The following is a 21,643-nucleotide window of genomic DNA, read 5'->3' on the forward strand; positions in this document are numbered from 1 at the left end:
AGCATGCTGTCTCATTGCTCTGTGAGCATTATCATACAAGACAATGCAGAGTAATTTAAACAGTCAGAATGAAGGACCCTGAAACTGGATGCCAGTTGGCTAAGAGAACAAATATATTTTGCTGTTCTGAAGACAACTTTTACTGCAGTAAGCTGTATTGTGAAGGCAATTTTTCTCTAGCATTCCAAAATAAATAGCAAGGGCAGTAGAGCCAGAAGCAGAGAAACACACTAACATTCTGGTCGAGCAGAGGTCGGGGCAGACAGTGTCCTCCTCTGTGGAGCTTCCCTGCCGCAGGTGTGTGCAGGGGGCTCAGGAATCTGGGAAAACTGGCAAGAGCAGCCTGGCCAGACCTCCAGAGCATGCATGTCACTGCTGCAATGGTAACAACTGACAACCCCATGTCAGCTTGTTGGAGCCACTGGAGACATACATGCATGTCTTTTCAAAATACTTGTGAGAGTGTTTTGAAGTGTTAGCAAAATACTTCAATTTGTCATCTCAGAAGCAAAAAAAGTTATTTACATGTATCACCATGCTTGCTTGATGCGGAAACCCTCATGGTTCAGAGAAGACTTTCTGAGTCACATTCTGCATCTCACATTTGCTCCTGGTTGCTCCATGTTTACCAGAAACGAAGATCTATAGGAACACAGCCTACAGTCCTTGCTATCTGCAAGTACGGCAAGAGGGAGGGGGAGGTGTCAACCTGACTGTTATCATTCTTACTTCTAGAGTATAAGACTTGTTACTCTAGTACAAGACAGGGTAAAACGTTCAGTCACATATGCAGGTTATTTCTCTAATAGCCATCTCCATTACAAATACGCATAGGATAAAGTAATTGAACTAGAATGCAGCTATGACACAGAAGCTGAGAAGTCACGAAGCATGAGAGGCTCCATACTGTAATGGATGCAATAGAAAGGTCAGGAGAATCAGGGAAAAATCTCTTAGGATTTTTGTGGCTTCTTAGTCCTATATTAATGTAAAATCAGCATAAGTAGTCACAGCAATGGCCTTGAACCTAGGAAAATTGGTCCCTTTCTCTGTAAGACACACACACAGCCCAGTATTTAATTAACATGAATATTACGGGGCAGTATATAAGACTTCTATTTGTCCAGTAAGAACTGTGAAGTTGCTCTTCTTCACACCAGTCTTGTGGCAATCTTGTTGAAACTTGCCTTTGTGACACTGCTTACTACAGTCTAATCCTTTAGGATATACTGTCTACCTTAAACTTTGGTGCATGCAACTCTATAGCGAATATTTAAGGGATGTTGTGGGGTGACTGATGGAAACACTTGCATCTAAATGACGGTTTTGCAGTGTAGATTGCTCCAAAAATAGGAGGAGGTATACAGAAAAGAGTCAGGAGAAGGGTCTGACACTAAGAGTTAAAGAGATGTGGAAGCTTATTTCAGCTTCTCACAAGATAACCAGTTGCTCCTGGGAAAGAGTCACTTTCTCCTGGCATCTCACTGAGATCTGCCATTGTGGTCAGTGCACAGCAAGACCTGACATTTCATCCCAGCCACCTAATGTCTACCTCCATTATGAAGTTACTTCAGTGAATGACCATGACATTCATCCACGAAAAACTTAATCCAAGTACATACCTTAATCACGAGCAATATCTGAACTAGAATCTAAAGCACTAGGCTCCCAGGCCATCACATCAGCTGTCACTCAGTATTAAAACTTACTGATCATTTCATGAAATCTGATCCTGCAAGACTAAAGTTGTGTGTGCACATCTTGTACCAAAACCTCAGCTAATGTATGAAAGTCTAGACACAGTCACACTACTCTAGTTTTAGAGGGGCTGATTCCTCTTACAGCACTGATGTGCAGGGCATCCTCAGCATGGTTCAGGTAACAAAGGTTGCATTTTTTCTGGTTCCTGCATAGTATTCAGTACTAGTAGTAGTGTATAATGTCTAATGGCTATTTAGACAAACAAGTATTCTAGCACCTTAGGCAGTGCAGGCCACATATCGCAATTATGCGCCTACTATGCTGGAACGATGAAGAGATCAGAGCACTTTATGGACAAATACAACTCATTGCCTTCATGCTTTTGCTTGCTCTGTGCACTGTGTAATGATCTTTATCTACAAGTGGTTGGATTGTAAATGTGGGCGTGAATACAATTTTGGGTCATATAAAAAGTCTTTTAGCAGCAGAAATTAGTCCTTCTGTAAATAAGTCCCCATCACACACGTGTAGATGACTGTTCTGCAGCATCTGTGATATATGACTTGATATCTGTAGTATGCATGTGACAGATGGTCTACTTCTCCCAGCTATGCTTTTCTTCCAGGATTTCTGGGTTAAGGAAGCAGACAGAATAAGCATGGACTACAGAGGCAGAATACCCTTGAAGGCTCGCAAGAGAAGCTCCTGAATTGACTTTATATACTGCAGATTCTCAACGGCATTTTATCCATTTTCTTCCCCAGCTCACTGTCTCCTACATCATTCCTCCTGTGGACCCTTACACCTTTTTGGCTAGCTCGGATAGCAATGCTGATCTTTCCCTCCTGAACTGCAGCTGATCACACAGCGCCTGTCATTCTCATACAGATTAAAAAGGATTTTGCAGGCTCTTGCCCTTGATCCATGCTTTATATGTGTGTGTTACACAAATGCTTCACCTGAGAGCTACCCACTTAAAAGACATCATCATCACTGACCCGGCAGGTCCAGAAGTGTGCTGAGGCACTGCTTAGTAGTGCCTCAGAGAGGAAGTCCCAGCGACCATGCCATCAGCAATACTTTCTGCAGCACCTGGCTTTTTTTACTGAAGATCATCCATCCAAATAGTGACCTCATCCAACCCTGCATAACTCATGAGCTAACAACAGGGTAGTGTATGTGCAAACATAAGGATTTCCTCTTCCAAGGGAATTCAGTGCAGTTACCAAGTTCTACTTCAGGTACTCTTCATCCTACAGCAGCAACTGCTAGCACTTTTATAAAGTGGTCTTAATTACCAGTGACCCCATGCTCCTCAAACGCTTCAGCTGTACAAGGGATGATTCAGGATGACAGGGTCACAAGCAATGGGAGAGAGCATCCGATCCATGCCCCACATACATACATCCATCTCTAGCTCATAAATACCTGGCCTAGGTTTAAAAAAAAATTATGAAGAATTCTGTTTTTATATAATTTGAGTATATTGGGTTATGGCCCTATTATTAAAGTTTTGGTAGACTAAGACCTTGATAGGACATAAGCACTAGAACATAATCCACAGAATAATGGTTTGTGGATGTTAAAGCAGATGCATTCAGGTCTCCTCAAGAATTTTTTTTCTGCAGCAAGATTAATCAGTACAAATGTGCCTTTCAGGTAGGGAAGCACTATCTCCATGTTATACATCGGGAACCTGAGAAACAGAGGCTAAGTAGCCCTCCCAAGGCATGCAAGCAGCAGAGCTGGTATACAAATTACAGATTTTTCACCCTCAGAGTAAAATTCAGTTAACTAATGCCTCAAATTTAGCTTCTTAGATTTTATCTGGATTGTAAAAAGCTTTCTAAATTTAATGTTAACTCACAATTCTCATCAGTTATGTCTACCAGCTTTTAACACAATAAAAACACCAATGCCCAAATTTTTCATTGCTGAAAATCTTGTTGAGGAAGTTAATCGCAGAGAATTTGTCCATGGCAGCAATGCTTTCAGGGGAGCCAAGAGTCCATCTGCTTAGAGAAATGCTTTTCTTTCCTCACCTAGTCCACCATTAACCTTACCCCAATGAGAGGGGGGGGGGGGAAAAAAAAAACACCACACCCCACATACACACCCAAGTATAAGTTATTACTTAGTACATCACTTGCCACAGAGAGATGACAGAGTAGTCTCAAGTGCATGCTTTGGCACTTTGTCTAATAAAAGCTTTCATATAACACATAAAATAATCACAAAACCTCACTCCAGAAACCAGATGCCTAGAGAAACAGACAGCTACCATGTTGCTTCAAGAGCTAACCTAACATCTTCCTCAGACCTTACAATGTAGTTCTACTTTTATGCTATGGCAAAACACTCTTTTTAAATAAAATACAGGATAATAATTTAATTTTTAGTTTTGCATTATTCATAAATCTAGATGTTTGTCCTGTGCTTAAACACACAAATAAACCTCAGCATGCTTCTCTTTAGAGCAGTATAATTTCAAGTGCAATTGCTAGGGAGTTGGAGGCACATGGCACATGGAGTTCATCACAGAGCAAAAGCCAAAGGCTCCGGTTCTACCAAGACTTACACAAATGCTTGTTCAATTTTGTTGCCATAAGCCATCTCAGTTAAAAAAAAAAAAACAATGAAAATACACACACACAGAGAAAAGCTCAGCCAATTTTTGAGTGATTCTGCCCTTTGTCAGAGTTTTTTTCCCCTCCTCAGGTTTTGTGGGTTTCTCAGACAACTAAGGGAAAGGAAGGATTAAACACTAGCTGTAAAACCACTGAAACATGAAACGGAGGAAAAAAAAATGAAGTGGACATAATACTGTAAGTAACTCATTTTCTTTCCTAACTTTTTTCAAAATTACCTGAATTTCAAGTACAGTTTGTTCCTTTACCTTCATATCCTGATCTGTGCTTTTACTTAAAGCTATTTAGTATCCACTCAAAGCACAGAAGGTTTCCAATAACATCATCAACCGCAAGAACAACCTCAGAACAAATCATTTGTTGCACTGAGAACTGAGATTTCTCCAAGTTTTTCAACCCATCTCTTATTTCTTCACCCAGTCTGAAAATATGATTTTTTTTTCCTATTCAGTGTCATTTTCAAAGACCTCAAAAACTCTTCAAGTTCTCCAGTTTTATTTGTTGCCCCCTACCTTTGCAGTTCTGTGTTAGACTGCCTGTAATAACTAGGGCTCCCTTTGGTGTTTGCCCTCCTTACTCCTAAGCCAGCCTGGTGACAGGGGAAACTCTGTCGGGTCCTTTATATAGCACACAAAGATCACAGTGCTCAGTACTTGCGAGCATGGGACAAAACCTAGCTCAAACTTCCTCCCAACAAGGGCAGTATGACCCAAGCTTGTTATTTAGCATACTCACAAAACAAGCTGCAATTCTCAGCTATCAGCTACATAGTGAACACCACCCAAACACACAGTGAGCTAGTCCACTTAGGAGACTATTAGATACCATCGCATATTACAGAAAAGTACTTAGCATATAGTTTTCTACACACTACAACTCACAATATACAGGGAAAACTAAATCAGAAAGTATAAATATACACCAAAAAACCACCCTTTTTTGATAGAACTGCTTGTTTTCTTTTGTCTAAGCAATCCTCTCAACAATAAAAATTACATAGAGGTCAGATCAATCTCAGCAACAGAGAAGTGCTTCTTACACTAGTTTAATATTAAACTAGTAACTCTGTTTTTTTTTTTCCTTCCATTTTAAAATAGAAATTGTGCATGACCAACACATTCTTTCTTCCTTGGGAAAATCTGAAGACGTACCAATGGAAAAGACTTGGGGCCAAAGCCTAAAACATCAAGGGACACTCCCAGAGCCTTGCCACCTCTGCCACAGTCCCAAAGCGCCCAAAAGCAAAACAAAGAAAAAAATAACAGAACCAGACAAACCTTGTGTGCAGGCATCTACAGCACATCCGTCCCACGCAGCACTGTCAAAACAGCAAAAACAAGGTCTACAAGGCAGGCAACCCTTCAGCTCCAACAGAGACTTTCACTTTGTAACAGAAGCAACTCTGAAACGTGCTCCTTGGGCTCACCTGCCTGTCATTTCTTTGATTCCACTTTGCAAAATACCACAGGTGTGGGGACTTTATACACTTGGGCTGTTTTAAAACCAGGTCTGACAGGCCAACCACAACAAGGTTTTTCACAGTGTTGAATCAGACAGGGGTGAGGTTAGGTGGCAGCTTTCATGTGTGCATTTTTCACCCAGCTAAGATGAAACACAGAGTTAAGGGGCAGCGCTCAGCACCAAACCCCTAGTGGGGTTTGGGAAGGACAGAAAAGGGTCTTCTTCCTTGAAGCCCACCTGCTCCATCTTTCCCTGCATCCCATACATTACCACGTATTACCAGCCAGGCCTACCCCCACCACCCCCTCTCCCTCCTCCAGCTAAATAAACATGTTTGCTCCCCAGCGAGAGCGGTACACTGCAGCTGGGGACCCTGCGGCCTCCGGGATGGTTGCCCCATCCCAACCCCTTCACAGGCTGCCAATGCCGTGGCCCGGCTGGTGCCGGCCTCCGCCTCGTGGCCGCTGCCGTTCCCACACGCGCCCCAGCCCTGCGTGCAGCCCGTTCCCACGGGCGGCCCTGCTGCCGCGCACGCTCCGGCCCCGCAGCTGCGCTCCCGCAGTCTGCCCCGCGCCCCCCCAGCGCTGCCCCAAGGCCGTGCTCGCTGCGTCTGCTCCTTCTTGCTCGTAGAAGCAAGATGGGCCCTTCCCTTCTTTTTTTTTTCTTTGATGATGTGCATTAGGTTTATTAATCTGAAAATTAGCTTTCAAACAAGCTGTCGCATCTACACTGTGTTTTTCATGCAAACACTGGTCTGGATAAAGAGAGTGGAATTATCCTTCGCATAAAAGGTGTGTTGCCGTCAAAACGTTTAGCGTTTACATGTTGATCAAAACTGAATTTTTGGTTCTTCTGCTTCACTCCCTCCTCCAAAGTCTGATTTAATTTTCCAGTCTTCCTCTCTGCTTTGTCTAGCTTTTTACCCATTTAAAAAATAACATAGCATTACTTTTTCAGCTGTTTTCTACAGGCAGATTTGGCTCCCTCCAAAGCTTCTCTGATCAAATACACAGTGAATAGTAATCAAGCCAAAATTCTCTAATCCTGTGACTTTTTTGACACCAATAAGTCCCACTGCACCTTTCTCTTCAGTTGTCCTCAGTTTCCTTCACTCTTTTAGGGCTGTCATGTGTATCTGGATCTGGCTCCCTCGTTCAGTGCAATATTTCCATTTTCTTTCAGATTTCTCTCTGAAAAACTGCAGACCAGGAAGTCTATGTTTTCTGAAATCTCTAAAGCAATCTGAAAACGTGTTTGTTTTTCCTTTTTTGATGAAAATCCTCAACCTCAAAAAATCAGCTTCAAATGGCAAAAAACAGGTGTTTAAATTGTCACCTTTTTTTGTCAAAAAAAAGGAAAAGTGAAAAAGAATAATATTCTGATAAATTTCCGGTTTTGGAAAAATATCTTTTTTTTTTGAAAACTGTAGACCAACCTGCACTCAAAAACTCACTGTTGTCAATACCAGTTTTCAAGGCAAAACAAAAAAATATATATCTGCTAGTATAAAAATGGCAGATCTCCAACTAGTGCCAGGTAATACAATTTTTTTCTGGTATCTTTTTATTCCAGTGAAAGACTTCTTCCACAATATGTCCAGTACATCTGTGTTTTCTTTCATTTGAGCCAGAAGCACCACGGGGCAGAGGCCGTTTTTCTCAGTATATTTTACTGAGCAAATAAGTATTTAATTTTTTTTCTGTGGTATCAGATACAAAGTAGTGGGACACTGGTAGAATCTGGTTGTTTATCAGAGAGGAACTTAGGGAAAGTAAATAACAAAATTTTATTAGATGGAGGCAACCAGGCTGAATATAAGCGCATGCTTATAAGGCCCCTTTTTTCGTTGCTCGCCAGATCATTACCGTGTACAGCCGTTGGGAAAATGAAAGCTTTTGAAATAAACAAAGTGCTGCTGTCAAAAGCACAATAGTCTAAAGTGCAGAAATTAGAAGAGTAAATGGAAGTGGAATTACCATGGGGATAGGAAGGAGATAAAACGTGTATCTAGTAGAACTTGGGGTATAGCCAGGCATGTATTTTGCAACCGCACTGTCAGCAAGAGGGATTGTTGCCTATTGCTCTTCACTGCTCCTCCTGATCGGCTGCCGGAGCTGGTTATGGGAGCACTCCCCAACCTATTGCAGTCCAAAGAGGCCAGGTTAGTTTAAATAAACAGTAAGACATGGCCAATCCAGTGCTTTTTGAACCAGATATGTTAAGGAAGCTTGTATGAGCAGTCCTACTTGCAGAATGGAAGGGATTTGGGACTGCTGATAACTGCCCAGAGACAGGTTGTGGTTACTAATATCTTCCACCAGCGCAGCTGAAGCTAGAGGAGCACATCTGTTCACCTCCTGAAGAGGACTAGATTTCTGGTCCACTAATTCCATATATTCAGTCAAAACAGCTGCAAAATGGCTGGAAATCCCTGTGTGTTCAAGGTCTCTTCAGTAGCATTAATTTGGCAAAAGTAGCCAAACAGAAAAGTGAATGCTACTGTTTGGAGCCTGGTCAAAATAGGGTGTGTAAAGAGCACAGCAGTACCTAGCTCCACTATATCCCATCCTGTGCTGATCTTAATATTTTGAGTTCTTAAATCAGGCAGCTCTGTGCAGCTTTAATTTAGTCAAGGGCCAAGAAGCTATGAATGGAGGAGTCACAGGGCTAGAGCTTCCAGCAATCTGTTATCTCCCAAATGTCCAATTAGAAGAGATAACACATTCAGATATAAATTCCTGGCAAGAGCTGAGGATGAGATTTTGCTTGAATCAACAGTGTGGTCAACACATTGAAAACGATACATGGAAATAATGTAAGACAAAGATCTGAAATGTTTAAACAAGAGATCTGTTAAGGGCCTCTCAGAGGTGGTAAAAGTAAATTATTAAAAGAATTTATAATTACATTTATGCCTAATTATTAATAAACAAAGATAGCTAACAGATGTTGCAGCAGATTTACATTTCCTAAGGAAATAAGAATTATTGAAGAAAATCAGGATCAGCAAAACAATTAAATCTGGAAGCTAGAATGTCTGTAGACGTCAAAAAAAGCTTTTGTCAAACTGTTCAGGAGGAAGCAACAAAAAAAGGAAAGAGTTTCCTTTTCAGACCTTAGAAGCACTAATCGGTAGGTTGAAGAAAGCTAACACAACACCTATTATGAGACTGGAAATGAAGGAATAGGAATTTTGAAGAAATTAAAGACCAGGAAGAGATTCAGACCAATACTGTCCCTTACTGATGTCATTCACTTGACTTTAGGGGCATAAAAGAAGTGATATCTTGTCATCTTTACCCTATTGAAAACTAATCCCGATAATGGAAACTGTATCGGAAAAATCTAAAATGTGTGACTTAGAAGAATCGACAACAAACCACAGACTATAAATAGTGCCAAATAAACATGACAGGAAGCTTTGAAGGAGTAGCAATGGGTCAACAGGAGGATTTTTGGGTCCAACTGATTTTAGAACCTGGGGAAATACTAGTACAATATTCAGCGCTAGAATAAATGTAAATAATGTGACAGAGAAGAACTACTGAATGAATACAGAATTGGCCTTGCCTGCCAAGACAAAAGATGTTTGAAAATGGAGGGAAGTATCATAAAGATCTATTTTTGGAAGACTGTTTCTTGTTTATTTCTGGCCTGAAAAAAATCATCACTGAAGAAATTAGTAAAGTTTTAACAGAAACAAACAATAAGAATGACAGATGAAGATGTAAAGTGATAACAATAACTTATATAAAATACAAAATAAAAACTAATCATTAATTGCTGAGCTTTATGGCATCACTAAAGAAAAACACTTCTGTAATCGAAATTATAAAAGATAAGACATGCAAAAGGAAGAAATGAAATACAGCTGGTCTTCTACATAATTTCTTCAAGATCAAGTTTTTCCCTCGTCAAGAAAAGCGCTCAGACTTTTAAGCACAGTCACAGTACCCCGACAGAAGTGAAGCATTAATGATGCTGTACTGCGTTCAAGGCAGCATACTCAACATCTGTACCTGCACTTACTTAGACAAATGTGTTATGAGGCTACACTTACATGAAGACCATTTGGCAGTGCAATTTCATCAGCAAGAGCACTAAAGTCACTTTCTGGTTCATCAGCACAGCAGCACCGAGTGGCCAGGGCAGAAACAGTAAGTCACTGGGTATCATTGGTTCCGAATCGTAGCACTATCATGATAATACGGCACTAGGTCCTTCACATACTCAGCATACAATATAACGACTTTTTACAAGACCACTGCCACACCAAATTTAAAACATAACTCAAAAGACTTTGAAGATAATTTCTATGTGGTTTTCATCAGATTTAAATACCAGCATTTACCAGACACTGTGTTCTACTCACGGCTTCACAGAATTTCTTGGAAGGGTATTTTCCTCTTTTAGGTAAGAAATTGTAGTGGGCTGATGGTCAGTGAAGACTGTGTTTTGACTCCTTGTGTATTGCGTACTTATAGAAAAGATCTTCCTTTCAGTACAGAAACAAGTCTCTACACATTTAGCATTCACGAAAACTGTTACACCAATAGACATAGCTTGCATTAGGTCTTTTAATACTTTCCATCCACTAGCGTACATGCAGATCACCACTTCTGCTCTTACATGCTAATTATTTCTGTCCAATCACAAAAGAAAAACAAGCCAGTCTTTCTTTCACAAATCTCAAGTCCCACCTTTTCATCTACACCCAAAATTATCCAGCCTGCTGTTTCTTCCCTATCCCTTTGGCAACTACCACAATTGTGTGTATGGAAAAAAAGTATTAGGAAACTCTAATGAATTTTAATTGTTTTCATTGTAAATGTTTCTCCCCAGTGAAAAAAAAGCACTCATCATATTATCTGATTGCTCATTCTTTGCTCTTTCTGTTGACTCTTTCATTCTTCTTTCCATCCTGCTTCTCCAAATATACTAACATGTCTTTCTCTTTTCTTTTTCCTGCCTTGCCAGGAAGCTGATTGCTCTCTCCGTTCCATTTCTTGATGCCGTCACTTCTCCTCTAACAGAATCTGCGGTAAAATCCATGAGGAGCATCTTCCCCTTCTTGCTTCCATGTGCAAAATCATATGCAAAAGCAGTAGTGGAAACTGGAAAATGTGGCAAGAGATCTCTACCAGTGCATGTGCTCCAATGAAAGAACATACAATGAAAACGCTTTTGTATTGATAAATCCTATTTCTAGCCCTAAAGCAGGAGTATCAATAGAGCTAAATACTGGTAGTTGCATCAGTAGTCTGGTGTTGCCTAGAGGCTTCATTCAAAACAGAGATCTCAAAAGTGTTTTGGGTACCAGCATGGTAAAACCAGTCTTTCTCCAGACCACCCCACAGTCTAAACAGATTAACTAAGCAAAGAGTGGAATATCTGAAATATTGAGAGGTCAAAAGAATTGCCCAAGGAAACAGAACAAATCTTGCCTGTGGTTACTTATTGATGGCTCACGTATTTATTTTCTTTATTTATTCCGTGGCCAAGTATTTATAAAAAAAAAAAAACAATGTCTTTGTGCATGTATTCAGATCATTATCTGGAACATCTTAAACTCTTATGGACTTCTTCATCTAGTCTATTTTAAACTGAAACATTTAGTAGGTTAACGTTAACAATCCCACAGCTAAATTAGGAAAAGTCATTATGTTTTGGCTGTGAGTACCGGGCTCTTTGTCTAAACCACTCTTCTTGTCTGAATGCTACCAAACTCATATCAAAAGCGATCAGCTTTGAGTTTTGTTTTGTTTTTTAAAAGGAAATCACCAAAACAAGCTGTGTGCGTTTAGTGTGGATTCTGTTTTGACACACTGTGCAGAGCTTTGCCTCTCCACACCGATCTGATCCAGGTGAGGGATCACAGGGAAGAAAAAAGGTCTCATTTTTCCAGAAAGCCTCCCAGGTAATGCAAAAAGCAGAAATAATGGTTTACTTGTTCTCAGTAACAGAGAACGCCCTCACAAGGTTTGTGATTTAAAATTGTTTTAATGAAATAAAATCCCAATAAGAAAAAATGCTTTTGGAATGTCTTAAGGGTTTTCATTTCAAAATAAAAAGATACTTAGAAGTGTCTGATAGTAGCAAAGAAACATTTTTGATAACTAGTTACAAACGCAGCTGTAAATTAGTGATGTCAGCAACTGCGTAAATGCTGGGGGGAGCGGGGTTGTTTTGACAGGGGTTGGTTTCCACTATGCTTTCAGAGTAGGAGGTGCAGCCTAAAAAGCGACCATGGGTTTGTTTAGGACTCTGAGCTGGTGTGCCATTTTAAACAATGGGCAATGTCAATAAATAATGATGTCATTTAGCCTAAAGATGTTCTTGCTTTGTTTTCAGAGTATGAGCTGGAAAGCTTGAAACAAATTGACAGGTCTCTGATCAGCTATAAAGTTTTGAGCAATGTTATTGTTCTAAAAGCAGAGGATGTTTGGGGGAAAATCCTAACTCAAAAACAAGTTGTCTGTCAAGAACTGAGGGCTTTCCACACACTTCTTTTGTTATGAGAAAAAGTTGATGATACTTGTCTGCAGACAGCTAACAAGTTCAAGTAGTCTGAGAAATTTAACCTGTAACTGGTTGAGGAATCTGTAAGTGGCAGCGTATCACACACCAGCCCTTTCTTTGCAGCAACCCCAGGTTCATTTTTCAGGGCACAGAGAGAAACATTCTAAAAGCCAGCTGCAAACCTCCTTCACACCATTTAATTTGCTTTTAATATATACTTAAGTTGCTTGGAAGTGCTAACACTGAGACTTGGACTTCCGCAGGAGTTTGGGAGCTCTAGTTGCAGATGCTCAGAAAGACCCACTGAAGCACCAGAGCACCCACCATCAAGGGCCCAAAGAGGAGCCTTCTCTGCCTGGACTCTTTTGCAAATCCCACTAAGCATCTGAGTATCTTCAGCTGCCTGATCTAACTGAAGACAAGCCATACCCACATATTTTATTTCAGACAAAATATAAAACTTCCACCTAAGTCCATCACGACATCACCATCTGACAGAATATTGGCAGGATCCCTTTCTTACCCTACTTTTTGAGATAAACATATTAACATAAATACACATTTCTCATGAACTGGAATTTAAACAAATTTAACCAATGTGGCTTATTTTATTGTGCTTGATTAAATTAATCTTTACTAATAAAATAGGCATAAAATATGAATGCTAATAGAAATATAGCAAATGTTAAGTTTTAAGAAAAAAGGGGTATATATATTTTTTCCTACTAGCTCTAAGATACAAGGGAGAATTTGTCTTGTATATTATCTAATAGGCCTTCCAGAACTAAAGACCACAGGAGGTAAGGCTAACAAAATTAATATGCAAAGAAGTTCAACACTAGGGACCCATAATTTTCTTGCAAATGGTTTCACTTTAAGGATGAAACAACACAAGACAATACCAATTTCTTTCTTTTTTTGCAAATAGATGATGCTTTAAAAAAATTAACACATGACAGCAGGTGGGAAGAAACTAGACAAGTGGATATTCAGAGTAGAGAGAGACTACAAATTTGATTCGCTTAACATTTTACTAACTGATTTGAATTCACTGATACGGTAAAACAATGTCAGGAGATATATTTAATTAAGACAAGATTGGTTGTCATTCAGACATGAAGTAAACATTTAGCACACCTAGTGAATTATTAAAGTGAATGAAAAATAATATGACCTTCAGAAAGCAGAATAGTAAATAGTAAGTATTTAGGAAATTCTACTTGGCCATGTTTTGAAAATTGTACTCTTTTTTTACTTGCATTAAATAATAACTAAAAAATTAATTATTATCAAATATATTATCAATTGGAGGTTTTTAATGGTAAAGGTGCATTTTTATTGCTGTAATAGATTTATATCAGATCTGTAAATGTAAGACGATTACGACACATAAGAATTGAAAGTTAAACTGCTCTTGCTTCTGTATATGGAGTTACCTGAACCTTTAAGATTCTGCTCCTTATATCTATTTTATAAGGAGCCAGCAGTAACTAGATATTATATCTCTTGTAGTAAAGAGCTCATTGTGATTAGATTTCAAAAATATATCCCTGCACTGCAGGAAATGGTTCAATGTAATAGTATTCCTGTCAATTCTAAATAGGTGAGTGTCACCTCAAACTTTGAAAGTAACAAATCAGTTCAGCAGAATTCAAAAATTTAAAATCAAGACTTTGAAAAAGGAGAAAGGTTACATGCCTTGGCCTGAAATATCTCATCATGTGATGTTTACTTATGTCTAATGCAATATATTATGGCAATAAAACATACTGACAAAAATGATGTCTTTGAAATGGATCCTCGTTTAAAATAGGGTGATATTCCAGCAAGGAATGTTTTACAAGAACATTGTAACTAATACTGCATGGATGTTAGTCTGAAGCAAGTTTTCTGAATTAAATTATTTTTATCATCCTTTCACAAAGAAAAGCCTAGCCCTTAAGAGGTGCAATTCACTGCTGAAAGATATCAGGAAGTAACTCCTGATAAAGAGCACAGGTTTTTGTTTTTTGTTTGTTTACCTTTAGCCTTTGTACAATGCAAATTTTTTGTTCTGCATGTACAGTAGACAATTCTGTAAGTATTATATTCACTGAGTAACAAACCAAGATGCAATTAAGCAGATACAATTACTTACATGGGTAACTTCTGACTAGCATGATTCTTTATACATGTAAACACGTATGTGGACACATGTTTGTAGGACTGAGACCAAAGGTTGTTCTAAATAAACTTTCCCTAGAATTAAAAAAAAGGGGGCTGTGGGGAGGATCAGGGAGAATGTAGGGACCCTCTTGCCCTAAGAACTACCACAGTAGAAATCTGAAACAATCCTATATGAAACTGAAATTATCATATACAATATTTACAGGACAGTTTGCAAAAACTTAAGAGCATTACATAGAGGTAGTTTTGCTAAAATCAATGGGTCTGTGCTTAAAGGAAGGCACTGTTCAGTATAAGGATATCAAAAATATTCAGCTTTGTGAGAAAAATTAAGTAAATAGGTTGTTGTCATTTGAAGAGCTAGAGAGGCCCCTGCATTCAGCCACACAAGCGTTCATCAATCTTTTTGGGAAAGTATCTCTCAGTCAGGAATCTGCTCAGGTATAGCAGATTAGGGACCTTTTTACTTATAAAATAGCTCTTGTATCATCTTTAGGGAAGCCAAAAACCATAAATAGAGGTACCATTGCTTAAAAAAAGAAGCCCCATGCAAGTGAAGGAAGCTACTCACTGGCGTGTTCTGCACGTGTAAGCGTTTTCAGGACTGTACCGTGAAACTCTAGCACACACTCCTATGAACTGTTAGTCTGTAAACCTGTGGTTTCATGAGTGCCAGAAGTTTTCTTATTCACCTTCCTTAAACTTTATTTTCTTCATTTTAAATATGTTCTTAATTAATTCAGCTATTTAAATCTGAAAAAAATACATAAATAGAAATTATTTGATGTTTATTAATTCCTAGTGGGGGTTATATTTAATTCAGCTGCCTAATTTAGTGCTTTGATCCTCAGACCACAATAACAACAGCAACAAAAATAAAATACATTATTTATAAATTTATCATATTCCTCAAATTCCTCTAAAAGACTAAAAATCAAGCCCCATTTGTTCAGTATAGAAAAGGCTTTGAAATGTAAACTCTATAGGTTGATTGATGTATTACATAATGTCATTTTTCTTTGCTCTCTCTCTACAAACATGTTAAACATGCTTGATACTTTTCTGAGTACAAATAATTTCTTCCATTCCCCTGTGCACTCAATTTATTATCTTTTTACAGTATTTAATAAATGAGTGTAGGAAATGTAAAATTGAATTACTTTATACATAATCAAATTAATTATGTATCAACTTTCTCCAAGGCCATAAAATATGAATATCTAGTGATAGAAATTTTTGCATTACCCTGTAATATTCAAGGAACGTTTTTTTTAAGGGAATGCTAAGAGGATAATGGAGTCACTGCCAAAATTAAATGCAGTATCATTTTTATTCCTTTTTCATTCAGCTACTTTAATTTCTGTAAATCATATCCTTGTAGTCAGCAACTGGAGTAAAGTTAGGCAGTTAGAAATTTGGCTAAGCACAGAAAACCGTATTCCTTGTCAAATAGTTCTTACAACACGAAGAAAGCGTGAATTTGCTAGACCTCGCATACTTTGGTTATTCATTTAAAGTGCCATTCACTTAACACACTCAGAGGCTTTCAGGTGTCCCTGCAACCCGCAGCCTGGTCTGGCAGCATCCAGCTGGCCTACAACTCCCTACCTCAGCACCACCAAGAGAGCCAAAATCTCTTTTTCTCAGCAATGCAGCAGAGATTATTGACTCAATTATACAGTTTGACACCTACACCATGCTTTCCCTCCAGAGGCTGGATGCTGAGGAGCCCCATAAAAGTCCACCATGGTCAGCACTTGCACGGCCCACCTGGGAGCAGCTCCCAGCCCTGGGCAGCGTTTACAGGAGCTCTTCCTCCCACATAGCTCCTTAGCCACGAGCTCTCCAAAAACAGCAGGGGTAAGGAGAATTGTGCTGCTTCTCTAGAAGCTGAAGGAGTTTCTAGCTCATATGCCAGCTCTACGCTGAACCCACAGCACCAGCCTGGGCATCGTTGCTCTCTCCTAGCGGGATAAAAGCTGCCACCATGAGGATTAGCCCTGGGGAAAAGCAGCTCCTGTGTTTTCTCAGAACTCCCTTGCAAGAAATGATATTCCAAAGAAATCATAGGCCCAGACCTTGGGACAACGTGGTTAAACCCCAAAAGCTGTAGCCACCTCGCCTTACTGTCAAATTATACCCAGAGCCCAGTTCTAGGGCCCAAGTCAGGTATGCGCTTCCTTGTCTTGCAACTCCACCAGCCCTGGGCAATGTCATGCCATTTGCTGTAAAATTAGAGTGTAAGTAGACGGGAAAACATCTGAGTAGTAGCAATATAGACTGGCCTTCATAACCCAGCCCCACCACCGCAGAGCAGCGAGCTGGGGAGCAGCAATGTCGCTGCACCCACGTGCGTCCTTCCCAAGGCTCGCACTGATACTGCTGCAGTCCTGCTCCCTTACCTCTTGGCAAAACATCTCTGCCATTGCAACGGTTTTCTGTTTTAGAGAGGAAAAAGATGCCTTCTCCCTTTCCACTAGAAATACAGTCAAGCAGGTCCCATCCTGACATAAGAGCTGGGATGCTCTAATAGAGAACCTGTAAACATATAAAATTAAAGGCCAATTGCATGCTCATGTGTTTTTTGCTCAGTATTGTTATCTAGGGCAAAGTTTTGATAATGCGCCCTGTTTCTTAGTTGTCTCTGTTCTTCCAAGCTTCCTTGAAATTAAAAGACCATTATATTTTATTATACTTCCCATAAAACATATCGCAAGATTTTTTAAATCACTCTTCAAAAATATTGGACATAACGTTACCTAGGGTCCCAGTGAAAATAAGCAATTACCTAGCCTCCAAATTGCGGAAATACATGCACAGGAGCCAAAGATCAGTTGTGAAGAGAAACTGCACATTTAATATGCAAAATGAGACTTACGCTGAATTTGATTTTGTGGCATATAAAATATTTCTTTTCTTTATGAGAAGGCAAACTCATAACTCCGTGTGTCCTCCAATATGTGTGGAATATGGAATTTCAGATTTATTTTTACACGTAACAAATGTGGTATGTATCTCTTAAACTCATAACAAGCTCAGGCTAAATCAGTCTTGCAATTATTATAGTGCAATTTTCCCTATCAAGAAATGTTGTGGACTTACTGTTTACCTTTCAGTTGATTTTATTTGCCAAATTATATATCAAATGGTCCCATGGGCTTGCTGAATATATGGGTGCTAACAATGAAAAATGTGCATAGTTTTAATACCAACTTTGTAAATTGCCTTAATAATAGCTTGTATAATGTAATAGTATTTTCAACCAGTACTTTTAATTTCTAGCTCATAAAGCCTTTTCATTGAACCCCAAGGGTGTAGCTATAAAAGTAAGATTTAATTTTGTATATAATGTGGCCTAAATTAGTTTTAAAGCAATAGGAGAAACATGCAGCTCAAAGAGATAAGACCGAAATTATTATAACTTGATGAAATTTCCTATAGCAAAATTAATCATTATTTCCATTTTAACATAATTTGACATAAAAAATATAAGACTAATGTAGATCTAATCAAGATATATATATTAAATGACTTTTTGCTGTAAATTCTAGAGACCATAAAGGAGTGTTGCAAACCACATGACAGTGAACGTTTTGAAGACACTTCCAAAGTGTAAGTCGAATATATTATTTCTTCTGTGGCATGATTTAATCAAGAAATATTACCTCATAATAATAAAATGCTGTTTCTACATTCCTGCCTTTGACCAAAGCTGGAAGGCCATATACAGAAACTGACAGCACAATCTCATGGTTGTCAGTCGTTGCATGCTTGTCAACTGTATGTGACATTTAGTCGTTTTTCTTAAAAGTGCCTCTCCTGGAATCATGTGATTATGCAAAAACCTCAGTTTCTCAGTTTCTAACCCTCACCACTGCAAAGAAAATCTAGTGAGCATGAACAATAAAGCAGATAAAAGGAGATGGCACATAAAAAAGAGATAAAATTATTTTCCGGTACTGTTTATTTATTTATTTATTTTGGTCATATTTGTTTGCAGCTTGGCACATTCTTGAGTGCTTGAACTCGGTGAGTCCACTTTGTTGGCCACTTTAAACTCACAGGAAAATCTTGAAAATCAGTAGAGTGCTGCAAAATCATTTCCTCTGTAAGAAAAGATTTGTGTTTAACAAGGATTTTTTTTTAAGTACACTACAAAAAGCAGGACCTCAATTTTTTCTCAATGTTAGCTCTAACTTTCTTTCTAGTGAAAGACATTTTCCAGTACTAGATGCTTTCCACTGTAAATAGTTGCCTTTCCTTGCCCTGAAAAAGGACACTGATTATAATTATCTTTGCATTCTGATACGACCAAATAAATCAGGTATGCAGTAAAAGGGACAATTAATATGTAATATGACAATTTCTGAAGGTTTAAGTCATTCTCAGCATTTGGAATACTATTTATAATGTTTCCTGTGTGCATGAAAAGTTTGTTCTACTAACATATTATATGATAAACCCTCAGCTCAGTGACAGTAGCACCTGTACATCTGGGTTTCACATGCAGGACCAGCATGGTTTTGAGCTTTGCCTAATGAGTCTGACAGGTCCTGACGGGGGGGAAAAAAAAGAAGAAAAGAAAAAGCCCTCTGGACTCTGCTTCTTCAATAACATTAGCGAAATGCAAGAAGAAAGGACAACTGAGCATACAGTTCAGTATGTGTCCCGACACTGTTATTCCCAGAGGCATTTTGGACTCAAATCACCTGATGCATATCCATCAGGAGACTGAACTTTGGAAAACTTCACCTAGAATCCTACAAATTTCCGACACTGGCCTAAGCCTGTTAGAGTAAATGGTAAAACTTCCCCTGGATTCACTGTAAACAGGCTCAGACCCATCAAGAGCAGCTTTGTGAAATATCCTCTGTCAATGTTTCTTTTTTAAAGTTTATTTCATCTTTGTAAGCCTTATTGATTTTTACAGCTGCTCCTGGTCTGACCCCAGGAATCGAATAAAAGGATGCAGTTCCCGCAGTACCGTCCTTCTACTCCAAAGTTTCACTTCTTGTGTATTTAATACTTAAATAGGCTTGTTAACTATTTGTGTTTCTGAAGCCTTGCAACATATTTACTACAAATAAAAATGATTATGTATATCAAGAACTATAAGTAATTACACACATTAATTACACACACACACACATATATATAGATAGATATACACTGGAAGAAAGAAACAGCATATTAGCTGTATATTAAAGTGGTGCTATTTCCTGTATCTTAACACACCAGTAGCCCAGCTGATCAAGGCAGTGTAAAGTAGACACCTTAATACTGATTACATTATTAGCAAATTACGTTTTATGGGACATCATATTACAACAGAGACCACGGCCAGACAGGCTGGACCCTTTCCGTAGCAGTATGTTGTGGCAAAGCTCTCTTTTTCGGAGTAGTAGCTCTAACCTTTGGGGCAGCAGCTACACACCCTCTGGGGCACTACTTAAAGGAATTATTCAGACTCTTAGATTGATGTGAGCATTAATGCCACAGCATCTCACCATGTTTGTCTTCAGAGCCAGGAAGGTTATTTTGATCAGGGAAGGGGAAATAGCTGAAGTTCAAAAGTCAGCTGAAGAGTAAGCAAAACCCAGTAAGAAATGCTTGTTTAACAGGGTGTCGTCTAAGCAAGAGTTAAATTTGTATGTGCTTTGCCCATTTAATTAATTTGATTTACCTAAATGGGGTTGTATGACAGCATAAGGCCAACAGCCTTAAAAATCGCTACACATTTTTACTATCAACATGAAAAAAATAATATATTCAAATATTACCCAACTTTCAAGCTGATTTCCTGCCTTAACCTATTTTTAGTAAAATTATTCCCTAACCAAGCTTGAATAGCAAAGCTATGTTCTGAAAGCTAGGGGCTTGCTTTCTACTCAGAAGATGGTGTTGGTGCTACAGATACTGCTCTGGGGCTGACAAGGGCGTACGACATGTAACGTCAGAGCGGTGCAAGAGGCTACAAAGTGAGAAGTCATTCTCTGAACGTCAATCACGCATCCCCCCAGCAGCACATTAAAGGACTGACTGTGAGCTACTGACAAAAAGCTTCAACACAGCATTAATTTGTATCTGAATAAACGTTGTTTTTGTTTGACTTTGCTGCAGGTTTGTTTTTTTTTTTTTTTTACAGAAAATGTATTTTGCTCAGTCATTCTGGAGATTTCTGTTTCTACTGAATTTGGCAGTGCGAACAATGGTTATGGCTGAATCACCACTAGAAGGGAATTCAGGAGGACAATGGCAAATTCAGGCTCTCAGGATTTTTCATTTGCTTGCAATTGCATTGCTGGCAGTAGTCAAATAGCCAGGGAAGGAGCACGACCCTCCTCTGTTTCTCCTTGCTGGATGTTGGAGAATTGGGGTATTTCCACGCATTTTCCAAGTGGCATTCAATACCAGCACTGAGCTGACACTCCAGAAAGAATTCGTAAGGGTTGCCAAACAGGGTTGGAAATGTTACAGATTTTCTCTAAAATTAGAAAGGGCTGTTTTGTTATTTCCTTTCTACTCCAGTAAAGATATTTTTCTGTTGCATTCAACAGACAACAATAATCTTGTGAAAGACCTTGAAAACTTTTTTTGGTTTTCCTTTTCTCATCTGTAAAACTTTCAGACATCCAATCTGGAAGCAGAAAGAGTATCTTACTATGCAGTGTGATCAATTACAAATGATAAATAGCAAGTAGGAAAGTGCTGAAAATCCAGGCATGATGATCAGCTTGCAAACATCCTTTGTGCTCAGCATTTCACTAAAGTGCTCATTGAGCAATCATGAATAATGAACACAATAGTTAAAAAAAAAAAAAAGAAAGAAAAAAAAACTTTGTTCTGTTAAAAATTGGCAAGGAAAAAAACAAACAAATTATTCCATATGATCAGTTTTCCCTTCCACTTACTGCTTTGTCCTCTTCTCCGCAGTGAAACAGGACCTGCCTGTTTTTCCTGAACCTTTTTGACAGTCTAGTACTAAAGCCTACTCCCTCTCTGTCTGCAGCCTCAGCTTGATCTCACGACAAATATTTCGTGGACTGTTCCACACTCCCCTTTACAGGAGAGTGCTGTAACCTCACCGAACAAGTGAGCTTATTTTTCACATCTTTAGAATACAGAATGAGCTCCATGTTTCATCAAAA

This window comes from Struthio camelus, chromosome 9, assembly GCF_040807025.1.
Source record: "Struthio camelus isolate bStrCam1 chromosome 9, bStrCam1.hap1, whole genome shotgun sequence".
Taxonomy (NCBI): Eukaryota; Metazoa; Chordata; class Aves; order Struthioniformes; family Struthionidae; genus Struthio; species Struthio camelus.